At 43.8% G+C, this 20,910-nt stretch overlaps 1 pseudogene; it reads right to left on the reverse strand.

Annotated features, from left to right (window-relative positions):
- Positions 1-3,256: 3,256 nt before the first annotated feature.
- LOC132527411 (large ribosomal subunit protein eL24-like) lies at positions 3,257-19,473 on the reverse strand (annotated as a pseudogene).
- Between the last annotated feature and the right edge of the window lie 1,437 nt (positions 19,474-20,910).

Consider the following 20,910-nt stretch of genomic DNA (forward strand, 5'->3'; position numbering starts at 1 on the left):
CAATGAGTCCCAGCACAGCTGTTGCCCAGGCCAGGTGGCAGTCTTCGAGATCTGACACAAGAATATTGTCCACGAAGAATAACTATGAAACTAAAGAGGGACTTCCGTGGTGGTGCAGTGGTTAAGAATCTGCCTGCCAATGCAGGGGACACAGGTTCCATCCCTGGTCCAGGAAGATCCCACAGGCTGCGGAGCAACTAAGCCCATGCACCACAACTACTGAGCCTGTGCTCTAGAGCCCGCGAGCCACAACTACTGAGCCCTCATGCCACAACTACGGAAGCCCGCATGCCTAGAGCCCGTGCTCCGCAACAAGAGAAGCCACCACAATGAGAAGCCTGCGCACCGCAAAAGAGAGTAGCCCCCACTCGCTGCAACTAGAGAAAGCCCGTGTGCAGCAACGAAGACCCAAAGCAGCCAAAAATAAAGGAAGGGAGGGAGGAAGGAAGGCAGGAAGGAAGGAGAGAAGGGAGGAGGAAACTAAATGAACCAATCAGCCTCTCTCTCGGGAACTTTTTTTTTTTTTTTTTTGACAGCGCCATGCAGCTTACAGGATCTCAGTTCCTGACCAGGGACTGAGCCCAGGCCACAGTAGTGAAAGCCCGGAGTCCTAACCACTTGGCCACCAGGGAACTCCCTCTTGGGAACTTTAAAGGCCAGACTGAGAGAAGGACTTAGCCATGGGCAACAGCCGATGATCCACAGAGGTGCAGGAAGCAGAAACCGCAATCAGGGGAGGCCAAGAGCCAGCATGAGCCGTAAAGAAGACAGACGAGTTGGTTTTTATCTTCTCAAGTTATTAACCTGTGGCAGCAGAAGTAGCAGGAATAGCAGAGGCAGAGATAAGAGGAGTGAGGCTGTCACCAGGTGTAACGCTTGGGTGGGACTAAGAATTCCCTAATTCTGGGTATGTGGCCCGATGCCTGGTTTCTGTGCTGTATTGACCTCTGCAGAACCTTAGAATGTTCCAACATCCATAAAGCCTGGGTGTACGGCTGCTGGGATTGCGTCTTACATTTTCCACTTGCCTGCATGGACCAGGGTCTCCTACCACACACTCTTCTCCAACACGCACACACATGTACGTACACACACACGCACACACACATGCATATCCCCCATCAGAGTAGGGAACCAAGATGTGCCTCTGTTGCTTTCAGCTCCAGAGTCTTGTTAGCTTGAGATAAATTCCCCTGATCTGTTTTTTTCTAAAATGAAGGAGCTAGATTTCACTAGACGGTCTCTAAGGTCCCATCCAGATCTTGCCTTTAGAATTGCATGAATCCAACAAAGATGTGAAGAGATTAGGATTGAAACATGTTTTTATTATAGTACCTTCGCCCACATTAAGGGAGATGGTGTCTAAGAATTTACCCCTTCCTTGCTGTGGAAATCCAGTGACTATCATGGCTTGCCATGACAAGAGTCAAGACAATAGGGGAGAGCCTGAGATGACTGAAGTGTGTGTGTGCGTGCATCTGTGTGTGTGTGTGTGTGTGTGTGTGTGTGTGTGTGTGTGTGTGTGTGTGTGTGTGTGTTGGGGAAAAGGAGCTGACGAGTGGAGAGATGGAGAAGTAGAAATTAGTTCAGAAGACAGGCTGAGAAGCAGAGTGGGCTGAAACAGTCAGGACTGAATTAAGAAAGCTTGAGGTTTGCTGCTTTCAAACTAGTCCTAATTACATTATTTGAGTGTATATAATGGGTCTGGTGCCTTTTCTCCAAATGATGTTGACACATGTCTGCTCAAATAAATCAGTGCTCCTATCTCTATGGACTCATTTGGTGGGAATGACAAGCACACACGCTGACTGGAATAGAGATGAAGAGAGGGCACAGCAGCAGGAAAAAGAAAGACAGGGACGTTGTAGAATTGATCAAACCTACCCTTTGCCACAGGATAATATCCAAACTCCCAGCTATATGCGTGCCTGGCCCTGCCTCCATCTTTGCCTTCCCACTGCATATCCTATGAGCCAAGCATATTACGTTTCCTAGTGCTTTAATTGTATTTCATTTTCTTTCTTGCCTTTATGGCTTTCTGTATCCTGTTCTCTCTGCTGGAAAAGTCTTGACTCCCTTACCTCTGCAGTGAATGCTTCTTCTTCCTGCAAAACATGAATCAAAATTCATAGCCCCCAACTGGAATATAAACCCTGATAGGGCAGAGCCCTTGCTGTCTTGTTCATGACTATATCTCCAATGGCTAGAGCGGTACCTGGCGCTTAAGCTGGTACTCAGTCATTGTTGGCTGGCTGGCTGGCTGGCTGGCTGGCTGGCTGGCTGGCTGGATGGATGGGTGGGAGGATGGATGGGAGGATGGATGCAGGCACGCATGGACTGTTCATAACGCTTTCCCTTAATCCCCACAGGCCCCTTTGCATGCAAGTCTTCCCTTTCCTGATGTCCCTTCAGCACTTTGTACATATCTTTATTAGGTGTTATTCCCAAGAGACTAAAATCTCCTAAAGGGAAGATAACATGCAGTAGTAGAGGCAGAGAGTAATGAGAGTTGGGGGAGGAGGAAACCTGCTACTTACAACCACAAATTTCCATTTACCAAGGCTGGATTCTGTTAAATAGAGATCCCCTACTGTGCTGTTGAGCTCTCAAATACCCCATTAGCCTGGGACCTGGGACCTGGGTACCTTCTCAGAAAGCAAAGAGAAGAATTTTAAGAGGCATGAGGAAGAGAGCAGGAAGGTGGCGTCACTGGGTGTCTGTGCTGGGACTGTGGAAAGTCACTGTTAGTGATAAGGTTGGATGACAGTAGATTTGAAGATATTGCCTTACTGCATTGTAAACCCTCCCTCTGTCCCCTTAAGTCTTCAGGAAGTCCTGTATCACATGCTTGGAGTGAAAGTTTCCGCAGGAAGAAGGGGCAGCACCTAGAATTTTGCCAGGTGATTCATCAACCTGTGAACTCAGGAAAAAACAGGAGCTCAGATCAGAACAAACTCCAAGCTTCCTGGGAATTGGTTATCTCAGGATGGGCTTTGCACTCCCATGGGGCATAGAATGGGGTTCAAGACAATCATGTCTAGATATTTGGGACCAGGGAAGGTCCAGCTGATGGCTAACTCCTAGAAGGCTCTGAACAAATTTGTTGGGGAAAAAAAAAAAGCAGAGATGAGAGGAAATGAGTATAGAGGAAAGGGAAAGATGTGAATATGTATGCCTTGTTTTAAGAACGGAATCCCTTTTTTAGAGTCAGACCTTTATTTTAAAATCTGATCTAACAAATAATAATTAATTGATTTTAAAAATCTGATGTGGCAATTTGACATTTTCCACCAACTCAGGGAGCAGAAACCTTCACGGGCTTCACAATATTTTTCTTAGGTGCTGCCTTCGAGGGAGGCTTAGCAGCAGCCTTTGCTGTATTTTTAGGTGCTTTCTTAGCCCTCTTTTGCTTCCTTGGCAGCCCTGTTAGGTTGTTCTAGTTGAGCCTTTCTGATTCCTCTTAGCCCTTATATCAGCAAGGGCTATACCAGTGATGGCCTCTGGAATTTGACTATACCGTGGGCTCCTTTTAAAATTTCTTCAGCTCTCCCTTTTTGTGCTTTCTTCTGGAGAGAACAGTCTAGTTTACCTGCCAAGGATTCCTCTTGGAAAGGAACGCCAACTTGCAATTTGCATTATGAAGTTGGAAAACCTTCCAGTAGGTCCTGGTGTAGAGCCTCTGGTGTCCAGGGTAGATTGTATACCCACCAAAACTGCAGAGCTCGACCCTCTTGTCTGCGGCTGCTAGGGAAGAGGAAAGATGGCAAAGAGAAGAGCTGGGTCTTGATTATTTAGTGCAAATATGGAAATGAAGATAGTACCCTTGTAATAATAAGAGCTACACAAAATTAGAATTTTCTCTCACAAACTGTCAGCAGAGTCTTTAGCAAAATTAAAAATGGGAAAACATTTGTCTTAACCTCTCATCCATTTCGTCTCAGATGTCAGGTGCTCTCCCAAAAGCATTTGCACTGCCAGAGGACAACTTTCTAACCCCAAAAGACCTCTAAAGGAAGGAATTGTGTGTGTGGGAAAAGGGAGGGAAGGTTTTATGCATGAGAACTTTAGGATTCTCTTCCTTTTCTCTGGGTCAACAAAGTTCCCCACTGAATCAAGGAGTAATTAGAGGTTCCACCTTGAGCCCTCTTGCCCTTTCCCTCTATAAGTCCTCCTGCCCAGTGTTGAACACATTGGTGGACTTAATAACTAACTGATCACTGATCATCTCTTTGGGCTTCCCCTCCAAAGGACCTTTTTCTGCACTGGAAGCCTCCGCACCTACAGATCTTTGTGCCCCATGGGAATTTTTTTTTTTTAAGAAAAATCTGTAGGTGAAAAATTACTAGTGAAACTGTGTGCGTATATGTGCATGCAACATGAAAGTATAGCAGCACCTGAGGAGCTCAAATCTTGGTTCCTGTAAAACTGCAAATGGATGTGGTATTAATAAAAAAAAACCACAGTGGAAAAAACATAACTGTGTGTTTGCTGTGCCATCTGTCCCCACCTTCCCTTCTCTGCGTTCACGGCTATAACTTAGGATCCCTGGTATCTCGCATCTTGTTCCTGATTGACCTAACAATTTATCTCCTCTCCATCAATTTCCATCCTCCATCAACTAGTCTTAAAATGCTATTCTGATTCTGCTCTCAGCTGTGCCCTATTAAGAAGAATTAAGACTAGACTCTGTCGGGCTTCCCTGGTGGCGCAGTGGTTGAGAGTCCGCCTGCCAGTGCAGGGGACACTGGTTCGTGTCCTGGTCCAGGAAGATCCCACATGCTGCGGAGCGGCTGGGCCCGTGAGCCATGGACGCTGAGCCTGTGCGCCGCAACAGTAAGAGGCCCGCGTACCGCAAAAAAAAAAAAAAAAAAAGAATAGACTCTGTCATCAGCAATGTCTCCTGGGCTGCTGCTTCAAGTTTCTGCTTTCCTGGGTGGAATTTAGTCCTTCCTATTCTCCAAACAGAGTACTTTTTACAGGTTCCTACTGTTAGAATTCATTGTTTTCGTGTCTGTTTCCACACGAGATTGTGATCCCCCAGGATCCAGCCATGCCTTAGTTCTCTGTAGCTCTGTGGCTCTGGCCCAATTCACTCACTACATGGCTGTTTGTTGAATGAGTAATGGGTACGAAAGAAACATTTTTAAAGTAATTGGGAAGCTACAGTATTCAAAGCTCCCCACAGTTTGCAGTGAGACCAATGTAATGTAGTAAAAAAGTAAAGATTTGGGAATAGACAAACTCAAAGTTTCAATTTAATCACTGTGACTGAGTAGCTGTGTTGGACAAGTTCTATAGCTCCCTGAGCCTCAGGTACTTCCATCTGGTTGTTACGAGGATAGGATGCAGGCTGTCATGTTTCACATCCTGACTTGACCTCTTGCCAGCTACGAGATATTAGGCAAGTTACTTCACCTCTTTGTGTTGTACTTCACTTTTATGGGTATGCAAAGTAAACCTCAACAAAGCTGTTTTTATTTATTTTTTAAAATTAATTAATTAATTTATTTTTTGGCTGCATTGGGTCTTCATTGCTGTGCATGGGCTTTCTCTAGTAGCAGGGGCTACTCTTCGTTGCAGTGTGCGGGCTTCTCATAGCGGTGGCTTCTCTTGTTGCAGAGCATGGGCTCTAGGTGCATGGGCTTCAGTAGTTGTGGCCCGCTGGATCTAGAGCGCAGGCTCAGTAGCTGTGGCGCACAGGCCCAGCTGCTCCGCAGCATGTGGGATCTTCCCGGACCAGGGCTCGAACCCATGTCCCCTGCATTGGCAGGCAGATTCCCAATGACTGCGCCACCAGGGAAGCCCAAAAAAGCTGTTTTTAAAAAAAGGAAGGGAAAGCTACCCAGGTCTTGTCTTCCCTCCACGGGTGAGGATTGCTCTGCTTAAGCATTCAGGTAGTGCTTTGTTCATCGTGACCGCTTGGCACGATGTGTGCATCAAAATGTAACTGGATTGATTTCAATGTATGGAACAAATGGCCTCTATGTTAAAGCCAGGTTATAATTACTTTAACTTCCTTTGAAGGCTATAGCCCTTCATAGAAACTTGTATTACATTAAAAGGCGTAGAGTCCTTTGGCCCAGGTGCCTTGGCAGTCACCCTGGAGTGATTGGCTTCCTGGGGACGACCATGACATGGAAACTAGAAGGGCACTCCCTGTGCACTCCCACCATGCAGGGCACACAGCTCCCTGCACCCCCAAAATAGGAAGCACCCCTTTTCCCAGTGAATCTTGGGGAAATGGGCTGGTAACGTAGCCATGAAATTGTCCATTTGGCTTAAGGAGTTGAGATGGACTTCTGCTTTCAGTACCCTCCCTTACCAGCTAACCTGTATTTTCTCTGCATGGGAGCAGTAGGATGAAACTGAACTATTTGTGTGGTTTGGTGTATCATTACGGGCCTATGTGAAATTATGAGTTTAAATGAACTAGAAAGAGAGAATCCCTCTTTGACTGTGGGTGTTGCCTGGTTATCTAGAGAAAAGAGTGATTACCTACTTTAGATTTGTCATAGGAAAAATAAAGTGTCCAGCTCCCTTTGTGACAGCAGGATAAGGAGCGATTGGGTCACTGATGTATTAGTGGAGAGTGAAACAAAGGATCTGGTTTCCCCCTGCTGACACCCCGTTTAAAAACATAGAGATAAATGAGTGTAGCTTCTCGGGCTTCCTTGGTGGCGCAGGGGTTGAAAGTCCGCCTGCTGATGCAGGGGACACGGGTTCGTGCCCTGGTCCGGGAAGATTCCACATGCTGCGGAGCAACTAAGCCCGTGCTACTCAACTACTGAGCCTGCGCTCTAGAGCCTGCGAGCCACAACTACTGAGCCTGCGCGCCACAACTACTGAAGCCCGCACGCCTAGAGCCCGAGCTCTGCCACAAGAGAAGCCACCGCAATGAGAAGCTCGTGCACCGCAACGCAAGAGTAGTCCACACTCGCCACACCTAGAGAAATGCCGCGCAGAGCAACCAAGACCCAACGCAGCCAAAAATAAAAATAAATAGATAAATAAATAAATGTATTAAAAAGAAAAAGAAACTCATTGGTATGGAAAGGACAGATATTGAATGCCATGAAAGGAGTCGCTTTGTGGAGTCCCAAGGGATATAAATGCATAAACATAAGGCTTCTGATATGTTTGGGAACCACAACAGCCAATATAAACAAATCATCTTTAAAACTGTAACTTGAAAAAAAAATACAAAAGGAGATAGGAAAATGAAGAAATTACTTTTGCCAAAATGCCTCTCAAACAATAAGAGGGAGGACGAGGGGATAAATAATAGATTGGATGGTTTTAAGAGGCCTTAGTAACCATTTAAGTACATTATTTGAAATTTCTGAATATTTACCACAGAAAGCCTGTGGTAAACACAATCCATGTTGATTATTTGCCTGCCATTAAAATTCACACACACACACACACACACACACACACACACACACACACACAATGTTTTCAGACCAGGTCTTTTTAAAATACCCTCTTGAGAAGACTTACTCAATGGAAAACAACATTAATTATTGGATTACTTCATCCAAGCAACAGAAACCGTGCAAAACGCTCAACTTTTGGGTGCAGACATATTTCTGGAGTCATGCCCTCAACTTGGAATGCAATGGCATTCATTGATGCAGTTCTGTACACAAAATCTGAAACGCAGCCTAGGTGATAGTATTTAACGAGCTGACTGCCTTTAACAGAAGCCACAGAAATGGAGTAACATGGATATCATATCTATGATTTAAAAGTGAGATCATTCCCGTGTTTTCCAATTTGGGAGAGAAATAGAAAAGTAGGAACCTGAATGCAGGAGAGGAGTATCCACAGAAGCTAAGAGGACCATATTAACTTTTGGTTCTAAAGGGGTACAGGTCAAATGACGTTTTCTTCCTTCTTTCCTTCCTTCCTGTCTTCCCTCCTCCTTCCTCCCCTTCTCCTTCTTTCCATCTCACAAATTCCCTGTTTGTAAAGTTCAGGCAAGCTTTTAATTTTTTTCATGTAAAGTACCAGGAAGTTGCCTGTCTTTGAAACCTAGAGCAATTAACCAATTTGAGGGAAGAATGGAATTCAACTTATTCCAAAGCCATCTGGAAAATCAGCAGTGTCCTTACACTGCTGTCCATACTGCTTTATGAGAAAATGAGACATGGTAACCAAATGGCCTTTTATTAAGCAGTCTATCCGTTTCCAAAATATTATCCTAATAGCTCAAGAAACCACTGAGAGTAAGAAATAAGTCTTGCTTGAATCAAATGTAAGGAATATGAAAGCCGTGTGCATCCTTCTCCTCTGGGATTGGTCCATGTGGCACATTAGAAGGGTATATTTTTTCTTGCCCTTTTAACTCATGTAGAGCTGTGGTGTCAGAACTGGTTGTAGGGGGTGTAATCGTGAAGAATCTTATGCAGAAGAACAAGATGCTGAAGGGTCCGAAGGGTCAGACATTGTCTGGGATGCTCCAGAGATGCTTTTCTTTCCCTGTGATTCCCTTAGCTCTCAAAGTCAGTTTCTTTTAACCAGTTTTAATCCAATTCCTTCTTTCCTTGTTCAAATTTACTCTTTTTTTTTTTTTTTTGACTATTGGGTCTTCATTGCTGAGCATGGGCTTTCTCTAATTGAGGCGAGCGGGGGCTACTCTTCATTGTGGTGCACGGGTTTCTCGTCGCGGTGGCTTCTCTTGCTGTGGAGCACGGGCTCTAGGCGCGCGGGCTTCAGTAGTTGTGGCGTGTGGGCTCAGTAGTTATGGCGCATGGGCTTAGTTGCTTCGCGGCATGTGGGATCTTAGTTCCCTGACCAGGAATCGAACCCGTGTCCCCTGCATTGGCAGGTGGATTCTTAACCACTGCGCCACCAGGGATGTCCCCAAATTTACTCTTGACTAGGGTAGCCAGGAGCTTTAATTTCTTACTAAAATTACCTCATGCTTTAAGAGTGTCTTTAAAATCTCAATGTCTTTAAAAGATCTGCATGAACATCGAAATGTCTCTATTTCTATTTTGCAAATCTAGCAACAATGAGTCTCGATCAATGGCTCTGATCTTACAATGATCAATGTGGTCAGCAGAAGCAAAACCCAAATGCTTGACTGTGTTCCTAATAACATGAAATGTCACAGGACAGTGAGTCGGCGTGTAAAATCGCTCGTACTTTGCACTTGGAAAGTATACTTAGTATCCCTGGTGCCTGCTTTTATTAACTAGATTTTTAATTACAAATGTGCTCTCATTTTAACAAGTAAAAGCATAGTGAAAGTATGCTATAAAAGTACAGGAAACGTTAATAATCTCTCCCCTCATTACCTCATCCCCACTCCCCAAACGACACTCCCCACTTTCAAATGAACACTTTGAATTCCCGTCAAGTCAAGGGCTCATGAGTACCTGCGAGCATCCTTTAGTGCAGGCTGCAACTCAGGGAAGAAAGGAAGCAACCACAGGGGTCCCTTCTCTTCTGTGGATAGAAAGACTGGGCTATAGATGCTACCAGACATACCATGGGGCTGTGTTCCAGAGGAAGGATCCCACCTCTCTGTGACTCTTCCTTTTTATGGGGCACATATTGGGATGTGCTTGCAAGTAGGGAAAAAGAGCTTTGCGCTTGAGTACCAAAAGGGTGAGCGTGGGTGCTAGCTGTCCCCAGGCTTCTAGGACCATCATCTGCTAGCACCTGATAGCCTTGAGAAACTGAGTTGGAGTCTCACCTCCCCAACCCCAGGGAGGAGCAGTCCCTGACCCAGCCCACTTACTGCTACGGACACTAAATGAGACTCAGGGGCCAAATATCCAAGCATTCTGCTTGTCTCTTTAGAATAACTTATGTTCAAAGCTTTCTTTGTGTTTATCCGTGTGTGCGTATCTATATCTCTATGTAGAAGTAGACATATGTATTGCAAATGTATGTGTATGTATGCATCCTCCATATATATCTATACAGTATATGTATGTTATGTGTGTGACACATAACACATATATAAAGTGGGGAGTTTCTGGTTGGGCTTTTTTTTGTTTGTTTGTTTTTTGGCCGCGTCGTGCAGCTTGTGGGATCTTAGTTCCCTGACCAGGGATTGAACCCGGGCCACTGCAGTGAAATCACTGATTCCTAACTACTGGACCACCAGGGAATTCCCGTAAAGGGTTTTTTAGTATCAAAACAAAAAAGGAAATGAAATCTTACTAGACACGCTATTCTGCAACTTGTTTTTTGTTTTCATTCCGTGATTAAAGTTGAGGAAATTGAGGGCCAGAAAGGTGAAATGATTACAGTCCAGGACTAGGACCCATTTAGTGACTGAACAGAATTGAAATCTTTATGTCTTCATCCCCTACACTGCCTGGTCTCGATGCTACCCTCAAAGCAACACAGACCTTGCCTGAGATGGGATTGGTAGATGCAAGACCCTTTGCTGCACCATTTCTGCTCCTCTACAGAAGTGCAATTCATTCCAGATCCTGCAGAGCTGAAGCATCTGACTAGGCGAGTCTTCCTTTTTGTTCCTGTCTAATGAAGAGACAACAAGTCCCAGGGAGGGTCCTCTGGGCCTGAAAGTGGCAGATGCCCTAGAGGCAGAGTAAATAAGTGACCCAGAGAGATCAACTCTAAAAAGTCTGTCCTCTCTAATCCTTATCACAAAGTCTGTTTGTATCTAATATATATTTACCTTGGTGGAAGATGGCGGCTTTGTTTCATTATGAGGACAATAAATCTGTCTCTTCTTGGCACAATGCCGTTTCTCAGTTTAGGGGAGTGTTTTCTAAGTGCCTTTGTCTGTTTTTCTGTGTTATTTAGATGAAAAATTCCGGGGACAATTGTCAGATATTACATTGTATTTTTCGGGATTGTTTAAGAATAGAGAATGTGTGTACCCGTAACAAACTCCAGGTACATAACAGTAAATGGATAAATGATACTAATGTGTATACAAGCTCTTCTAAATGAACTGTCAAGTATTATACTGTAACAACTGAGACGGTATTCATGGCACTACACCATTCGATATAAGGGACTTGAGCATCCTTGGATTTTGGTACCCACAGGGTCTCCAATCCCCCAGGGGATACTGAGGCCATCTGTATAGTGCTGGTAACGTTAAGTACTTTGAAGAAAAACAAAACTAGGATGGGGACAAGAGAGCAGTGGGGGGTGGCATTTCAGGTAGAATCGTCAAAGAAGGCCTCGCTGGTAGATGACATTGGAAATAAGCCTGAATCAAGTGAGGGAGTGAGATGGTGGATATATTAGGGGGCAGAAGGAAAGGCAAGATTTGAATACATAGCAGATAAGTGTCACTACCTCAGTGACCTACTTATAGAAATGTCCTTCTATGAAAATGAGCACAAAGTATTTTCATTTCCTACACATTTAGCTATACCACTGTACCCTTCCCATCTGCTCATCAAATTTTTTATTAAATAAAAATGTCTATATAACAGATGCCATTGACCCTCCATCTCCTTCAGAGTTAAGTGTCAAAGTATCATCAGTGGCCCCAAAGTTCCACCTACTCTGCCCTGCCTGTAACCTTCTCCCTCCCCTCTGCAATTCCCTTTCTGACCCCATTTCCTACTACTGTGCCTCTCCCTCACTCAATTCAGCCACTCTGGCCTCCTTCATGGCCTTGGAACTTTCCAGTCATACTTCAGCTTCGGGACCTTGGTACTTGCTTTTTCATTTGGCCAGGATGCTCTCCACCCACAGGGCTTTTATGAGTCACTCCCTCACCGCTCCCTGGTCCTGACCCACATGCTGCCTCCTCGAGCATCCTTTCTTGACTAGCCTTTCTACAATTGCAGCCTCACCCCACAAACAAACTCCTTATCCCTCTTCCCTGCCTGATTTTCTCCTTAGGGTTTAACATCAGCTAACGCACTATAGTCTAAGGTCTTACCTAATTTTCTTGTGTGTCCATGAGGTCAAGGATTTGCGGGGGGTTGATTTTGGGGGAGGGGTTTTTGGGGGGTGTTGCTCACTGTTGTATTGCCAGCACCCAGGACAGAGCCAAGCAACCTGGTAGGCACTCAGTAAATACTTGTTGAATGAATGAATGATGGACAACTTACTTGACAAAATGATCAGCTTTTTCACACTGTTTAGCATTTCAACAGGTCACATCAGAACCATAAAGACATAGTTAAACCTGGGCTTCATCTAGGACAGGTCAAACTCACTGTGCATTTCCTGTATCAGGGATAGTCAGGGTCCAGGATTGAGATATGAAGCAAGCCAAATACTACCAGGGGAGCCAAGGTCAGAATAGACAAAGCCCTTGCACTGGGAGCTGTCTAGATGAAGGGCTGTTGTGATGCTGTGATTTATAAGAAGAAATATATATAATAAGAATATGTATATATATTCAAACTTCTTTCTGGCAGAGAGCTCCTAAAACCCTTGGAATTTCCCAAGTGAAGAGAGCAACAAAGGTGTCTTGTTATGTTGATGGGTGACTTTTGGAAGGAACCTAAGGAGGCTAACTTGCCAGGAGAACCAACCATTTAATTAGAGGGTTGGCACATTCAGTCCCAATTCGCACCCCGCTCCAACCTCTGGAAAGGGGAGAGGGGCTGGAAGTTTAATCAATGGCCAATGGCCAATGATTTAATCAGTCATGTCTGCGTAATGAAGCCTCCATAAAACCCTAAAAAGACAGGGTTTGGAGAACTTCCAGGCTGGTGAACATGGAGGTTCAGGGAAAATGGTGTACTTGGGAACCATTGGTGCACATGGAAGCCCTGTGCCCTTTCCTCATATCTTGCCCTATGCATCCTTCCACCTGGTTGTTCTTGAGTGATATCATTTTTTTTTCAAAAATTGGTAATCTAGTAAGTAAAACGTTCTGAGTTCAGTGTGCTGGCAAATTAATCAACCCCCCAAGTAAGAGGTTGTGGGAATCTCTGATCTATAGCCTGTTGGTCAGAAGCCCAAGTGACTGCCTGGACTTGTAATTGGCATCTGAAGTAGGAGGGGAGACAGTCTTGTAGGACTGAGCCCTTAGCCTGTGGGATCTGATGCTATCTCCAAGTCATCCCTCTGTATCTGCAGGGGGATTGTTTCCAGGACCCCCTCGTATACCAAAATCTGAGGATATTCAAGTCCCCTGTATAAAATGGCATAGTATAGCAGGCCCTCCACATGCACGGATGCAGAAACCGAAGACAGAAAGGACCAACTGCAGCGTTAGAATTGGGTTGAATTGTAGGACACGCAGCTGGAGTCAGAGAATTACTTGGATGTACGGGATCCCCCTGCCCCCATGAACACACACATATATGTTGGAAATTCACTCTAGAACTTTAAGCTGTGTGACTCTCAGGACGGAGAAGCTGCCTCCAGCTACTCAATGGAGACTTGTTGGAGGAAGGACTGGACACTGTTTATGGGTTAGCTCCCCATACATAGCTGGTCTTTAAGCCGCCCATCCAAGAACTCCTATACCTACTCTTTTCCCTTCTCCTCCACACCTGGCAACCAGCATCCTCTCAACTCAGGGAACGTGCTGCTGTCCCTCCAGTGGAAGGGTAGATGAGACCTATTTGTCTTCACTGAAATGTGAGCTAATCCTTATGGCTTCATCACTACTGGATGGGAAATTGACCCCACCAAGCCGCTGGGGGAATCCCTTGAGAAGTTTCACCACTTAGTTACCATCATGTGGCATATCTAACACTCAGTCATGTTCAATGTGCTCAATAAATGCTGGCTCATGAATTAATTATCTATTATTTCTGTCTCTGGTCAATATAGAGCATTTACTCTAGAGTTCTCTACAAGACTGTGGGCATTGTTGGTAATTAGATTATGCCCTAGGGATTGGTAGATGAAAGTAAGCCTGTCCCAAATGTCATAGTTCAGAGTCCTAAGTACAAAAATCCATAATCGGCTGCCTCTTTAAGAACAAAGAGAATGATGGCTTGTCTTCCCCGAGAAGGATATGCAAGATGGACACAAACAAAAAGTCATTGCTGTAGGGACATGAGATTTTTAAATGACCTGGGAAAACCCAGTGGTATGGTGCCCTGGAGTTAACCCTGTGACTATAAAAACCAAGCTGGGAACAAGGCTCTCATCAACACTTACGCAAAGGCTCTCAGGAGAGAATGCTACGACTGATGTTGGGTCCCCCAGGATGCTGCGGAAGTTTGAAGATAATCACCTGTGACACTCAGGCTTTCCTTGGGACACAGTTTTAAACAACTGACCTTATTTCTGAGCTGAGTGGATGCCAAAATTGAATTTCTGCTCAGTTGGAACCACATTCATTCCTAGCCATCTCTCAAGTGAGTTGGCAATACTTGCTTTGCATTCTTTGTCCTACTTATGCAGAATTAATTTGGGGTCATTTTGAAGTCTTTCTCCTTTGGGCTGGGAAGGGGGGAGGGAAGCAGAACGCGGCATTCCGGGCCCACGTGGCATTCCGGACTCACGTTAACCTCTGGGTGTGTGTGTCTGCTTTGTTCTCCACTTCCTGCAGTCTTGTTCAAGTAATATGGTGAGCAAATCTACAATTAGAGTTCACATCAATTTCACAAATATTTGTTGAGTAATCAGCATAAGGTTGGGTACCCTGTTAAATGCTGGGGTGGCTGGCCTGGAGGAGGAGTACGGTTTACAGAGAAATTGATGGAGGAAAGAATACAGCTCTGGAGTCAGACTCTGGCTTCTAACCCTGGCTCCGCTACAGACCAGCAGGGAGAACTTGGGCAAGTCGTACACATACCACATCCCCTCCACTGCAAAATGGGGTCATAATCCCAAATTTGAGGAAATTGTATTTGCAAACAAATTCAAATCATATATATCTCTAAAATAGCATAATAAACACACACATACATACAACACGTAATAATAAAATCACTTATTATATTCTTTTCAGTGTATCATTAATCCCTAATCTCTAGAAGTGGGCAACTGAGAAAGGGAAATAGGCCTCACACACTCAAAACAAGTACAGAGAATCACAGACGGCAAGAGACCAGATTCACATCGCTGTTACAGGGAACAGCCAAAGTAGGCACATGTTTCAAAATGTACATTGGAGGAAATAAGTGCTGTGAGCAATAAGAAAGCACTGCTTTCCTGCTTAGGGATTTGTTTCCCCCATCGTCTATCATCCAAGCCTCAGTGCTTATGTAATTAGAAAATGCAGGGTGTTTTGCTCTCACTGTGGTGAGTGTGCCTAATTTAAATTCCATTGCATTCCAGTCCGGATCAACATATAAATTAAAAGCTGTTGGACTCTCTGAGATGAGATACAACTTTTGACTTTTCTGCTTGAAGGAACAGTACCATTGCCACTCTACTAAATAACCGAAAAAAGAAAAGCTTTTTTATCTACCCTCACCCTCATGGACTATAAAATCAAAAAGACAGGGAAGGGGCTTCCCTGGTGGCGCAGCGGTTGAGAGTCCGCCTGCCGATGCAGGGGACACGGGTTCGTGCCCCGGTCCGGAAAGATCCCACATGCTGCGGAGCGGCTGGGCCCGTGAGCCATGGCCGCTGAGCCTGCGCGTCTGGAGCCTGTGCTCCGCAATGGGAGAGGCCACAACAGTGAGAGGCTCGCGTACCGCAAAAAAAAAAAAAAAAAAGACAGGGAAAATCATGCCCAAAGTTTGACCGAGGAAGAGTCTGATTTATTAATAAAATTGCTTCCAATAGTTATAATAATGTGCATGTAATAATAAAACATATTGTAATAATGTGTATGCATGTATATGTAATAGTGATGTGTATATGTAATAATGTGTACGTTCACGTGGGTATATGTATCAGTATAATTCATATATATGTATGTGATATTATAATAACATAACAACTATCATCAATGGCCAATCTATAACCTCTACAGAGGCTCTAACTTTTTGCACATGTGAGATCTTTTAAGGTCAGTGACCCTCTAAGTATAAAAACAGAACGTGTGAAACCCCACGTATGGGTGTTCAGAGCTTTAGGAAACAGGTGACATGTGAGTGAAACAGATATTTAAGGCATCCTCTATCCTCCAGAAGTGAGCATTTCTGGTTTTCTGACTTGAAGATGTAGATATTTTCAACCTCTTAATTCTAGGCTGCCTTATTCTTGTCTCCTATGGTGGGGCACACACCCTATGAATAAGGCCTGTTTCATCCAAGAAAAACAGCCTTTGACAGGACACTTCCTCATCTCTCACCTGATGCAAAGCAGTTGGCCTATCTTTGCGTGACATCAACACCTTGAAGTGTGTACAAATGGTCACTTTACCAAAACGTCTAAAAGGTCCACTAAAAACTAATTCTATCTTAATTTAATAATGACAGTCTCTCTTTGAAAACCAGTTTCTGGTCATTCAGTCAAACGATTATGTGATCAGATTCTTCCCATATCCTGCTAACATAGCTTGATGATTTTAATTCATGATCATTTTTAACTATTTCATGCAGACAGGGTTTTTTTTTTTTTTAACCCCTAAAGCGTTCACGATGCCAAGATTTTAAATAGAAATGTATCCTTCCAGGCAGCTTTGGCAGACTATTCATTTTTTTTTCCCTTCCAAGGTGAGCCTGTGTGGGCTGGATTTCAGAGTATTACTGATACAGTGTTCCCTTTTTAAGGAGGTTCCCTAATTGAAGGTGGGGAAAAGTTGGTTGTGTAAAAGGAAAATATTCTCTTTTTATCCAGTTATTGAGTAATTTGGAAGACATTGTAGAAATCATCTAAGTCTCCTCTGTAAAATGCGGGGGCTGAATCGAATTTCCTGCGTATCTCCTCCCGGTTTTAGCATTCTGTGAGTCTGTCACTCACTCAGCTTTGAACTGGGGAACAATCATCTCAGGATGTCCAAAGCCCCTCACAGGGCCTGGCCCACAGTAGGCCCCCATTACTGGTTTGTTAATAAATGAATTAATCATCTTGCTTTTTTTATGCTTCGTTCTGTCGACTGAAAAAATGCACAACGTAAAATTTGAGAATTATGTTTTATTCAGTGGACTTGCGAGGACTTAAGGCCAGGAGACAGCCTCTCAGATGGCTCTGGGGGACTGCTCCAAAGAGGTAGGGGGGGAGCCAGGATATAGAGGAGTTTTCCCAGGTAGTCAGAACCTCAAAAGATTACTGCTAATTAAAGAAAATCATACATCTCAAGTGAATGAATAATTTAGTGCTTTTCTCTATTTGGGAAGATGCAAGAGTCTGGGTTCATTGAAATCATTCCTTTGATATGCACCATAACTATCTAAGGCCAGTATCCTGTTTGTTGTTGTTGTTGTTGTTGTTTTTTCCCATCCTGAATACCCTCAGGGTGAACAGTCAGGAGGTGGCGTGGTGGCTGATGGCTTGATGGCCACAACATCCTGATATGGCAGGTGACATTTTTCATCCACAATTCCAATACCTTCTGAATATAGCAAGAATCATACTTTGCCAGTAATGGCTCACAATTCTGTTGTTTAGGACCACAGAATCTTAAATTTTCCCATTTTATGTTTTATTCTGTTGCTGTAGGGCACATACACATTCACTAACTACTTCTCAGTGCTGATGATTTTTGCTTGAGGTCCTTCATTCATTCAGTAAATATTTGCAGAGTGCCTCCTAGGCACTGGTAGGTATTACAGTGCTGAACTAGACACACTTCCCTCTAGCAAGGAACTTACAGTACATGAAGGAGACAGACAAGTTAATATAAAATAACATAGCTACTATGAAGGGTAAACACAAGGGGCTGTGAAAATGGAGGAGTAGCTGACCTGGTCTGAAGAATTTAGGGAAGGTTTCCCAAAGGAAATAATTTTTTTTTTTTTCGGTACGCGGGCCTCTCACTGCTGTAGCCTCTCCCGTTGAGGAGCACAGGCTCCGGACACGCAGGCTCAGCGGCCATGGCTCACGGGCCCAGCCGCTCCACGGCATGTGGGATCTTCCCGGACCGGGGCTCGAACCCGTGTCCCCTGCATCGGCAGGCGGACTGTCAACCACTGCGCCACCAGGGAAGCCCCAAAGGAAATAATTTAAAAATTCAACCCTTAGAATTAGATAGGAGTTAGCCAAGTGAAAGTGAGGAGGTAAACAGCATTGAAGGCAATGAGAACTAAGATTGCTGCATTGGTGTTTATTTAAAGGGCAAAAGAAGATTCTAGAAAGAGTTTAAGCAGGGGAGTGATAACGATCTAAATTGTGTTTTAGAAAGATCTTTCTAGTTGCAGTTGGAAAATTGGAAAAGGACAAGATCAGAGGCCGGAAGTGTAGGCAGGCTTTTAGAGGGGCAGCGAGGATGAAGAAAGATAGTAGCCGCAGACGTGAACAGAATTAGATGGATTCTGGATACACGGAGGAAGAGAGACAATGGGTGTATATGTGTGCATGTTGGAGATGCTGGAGGAAAGAAGTGAAGTGTGATATTTGCTTGGAGAAATTGGATGGGTGGTGTGTCACTCACCGAGATAAGAATCACCCTCCAAAGCAGCAACATTTTGGGAGGGGAGGGAAGTGATGACGAATTCCGTAGGGTAGCCAAGAGACATCCAAGATGAGATGTCCGATAGCCAGATGATTCTATGGGTCTGGATCTCAGGAGAGAGTTTGGGGTTCAAATGATAGAATTGATAGTCATCAACATATAAATAGAAACTGAAGCTATTAGAATGCATATCCTGGGGAGGAGAAGAGGACTGAGGAAACCTAGGAAATACCAGTCCTTAAAGGTCATTCAAGGGAACCCCCTGGCAGTCCAGTGGTTCTGACTCTGCACTTTCACTGCTAAGCGTCCAGGTTCGATCCCTGGTCAGGGAGCTAAGATCCCACAAGCTGCGCAGTGCGGCAAAACAAACAAACAAACAAAAACCCACTCAAAATACTCAGCTTCCTGAGTGGGAGGTTGGTGTTAGCAGATGTAAGCTATTATATATGGAATGGATTAACAACAAGGTCCTACTGTACAGCACAGGGAACTATATTCAGTGTCCTGTGATAAAGGATAATGGAAAAGAATATATAAAAAAGAATGTATATGTATGTATAACTGAATCACTTTGCTCTACTGCAGGAATTAACACAACATTGTAAATCAACTATACTTCAATAAAAGAAAAAAACTTAGCTTCCTGAGTGATGTCACCGGCTCAGTCTCCATTGCTAAGGACCAAATTCACTCTAGGTGGTAAAGAATCTGACGAGGTACTTTCTCGTCCCAACCGGGAACTCCCTGGAGGACAGAGCCAGGCCCGAGGCACTTAAGGATGTCTCGCATAAATGATTACTCACTCAAAAGGATTGGCAAATATTCCTTGGTCACATGGGTGTGGAGTAGAGGAAAATTATTGTGAAGTATGTGGGTGCAAAGGTGTGCTCCTGAGATGAACGCAAGCATGTTTTCATAGATTGCAGTGAGCACTACGGACATAAGATACAATACCATAAAAATCCATCTAGGAGGGGTGTGTCTTGTGTTTGTCTCTAAGCCGTTACTGGGGCCAGGGCAGGGGCAGCACAGTTCTCTGCTTTCGCCATCTTCCCAAATCACAGACACAACCTGGAGAAGATGGCAGCCGTGAAGGTATCAGCAGAATGAAGTCTGTAAAGAGCTAAAGAGCTACAACTACAAAGAACACTTTTACCCCTGGTAACAAACTGAAAGCAAGAGCTTTGGACCCAAGACTTGAGTCACAGACATATGATATCTGGGCGATCACAGAGGCTGGTCTCAGAAGTATTTCTGCAAACAGGGTTAGGCAGAAATCCGTAACTAAGCAAATCATAGTTTCTTTTATAATTTTATAAAGCCCTGGGAAGATTGTAGTGATTTTTTATTTTGTTTTGTTTTGTTTCACATAATCCAGAGCTATTTGAGATCCCATCTGTTGAAAGCTTCCAAGCTTGTTGTCAATCTTAGAACAAATGTTTTGATTTACTAAGGAGCTTAAATCAGATAAGAGATTCTGGAGGATGTGGAACCATCCAAAAATTGTTATCTTAAGAGATTTAGTTACTTCTTAATCATGCATCTGCTACAAACTTCATGTTTTAAAAAGCTAACTTTCTGCCGGCGCTCCAGTTCTAAGAATATAATGAATCCCTGAGATTAGACCTCTTGGTAAAAATAGACTTGTGGATTAGTGGCAGATAACAGGGTACCCAAAATGGAATCATATATACTGCTTAAAAGCCTCTCAAAGTTTTAAGCTATTTGAACATTAATAGGAATCTGAATATACGTTGGCCCAAGATGATTTTGTAAATAAAAAGCCATCACTTTTAATTTCCTTTGTAGTGGAATATTCTAATTAAAATGAAGGTCTGTGTTTTCATTGAGTACTTTTTAATTGAGATATAATTGACATATAACATTATACTAACTTCAAGCGTACAACATAATGATTCATTATTTGTGTATATTGTAAATGATCACCACAGTTAACATCCATCACCACGCATAGTTTCAAAACATTTTAACAAGAACTTGTAAGACCTACACTCTTAGCAACTTTCAAATATGCAATACAATATTATTAACTATAGTCACCATGCTGTACATTACATTCCCATGACTTATTTATTTTATAACTGAGATTTTGTGCCTTTTGACCCCCTTCACACCCATTTTGCCCACCTCCAATCCCCGCCTCTGGCAACCAACAATCTGTTCTCTGTATTTATGAGGACTCAGTGTTTATTACATTTAAGGCACTTTGGTGGGATTTGCTGAGCTGTTAGTGAATATCGGAAAGAAAGCCTGGTTTAAGTTCACCCTGCCGAAGTCTTGCTTTTGACAGTTTCTCATATTGGCCACGAGGTGGCAGCATCCACCCAAGACAATGCTGCTCTTCTAAGAAAGGAGAAAGGAAAGCAGGGGCATAGGTAGGTGTACATACACAATAGCTGAACATACAGTTCATTTTTTAAAATAGACTTTATTATTTTTTTACAGCAGTTTTAGGTTCACGGCGA

This window comes from Lagenorhynchus albirostris, chromosome 10 (genome assembly GCF_949774975.1).
Source record: "Lagenorhynchus albirostris chromosome 10, mLagAlb1.1, whole genome shotgun sequence".
In the NCBI taxonomy this organism is placed as follows: domain Eukaryota; kingdom Metazoa; phylum Chordata; class Mammalia; order Artiodactyla; family Delphinidae; genus Lagenorhynchus; species Lagenorhynchus albirostris.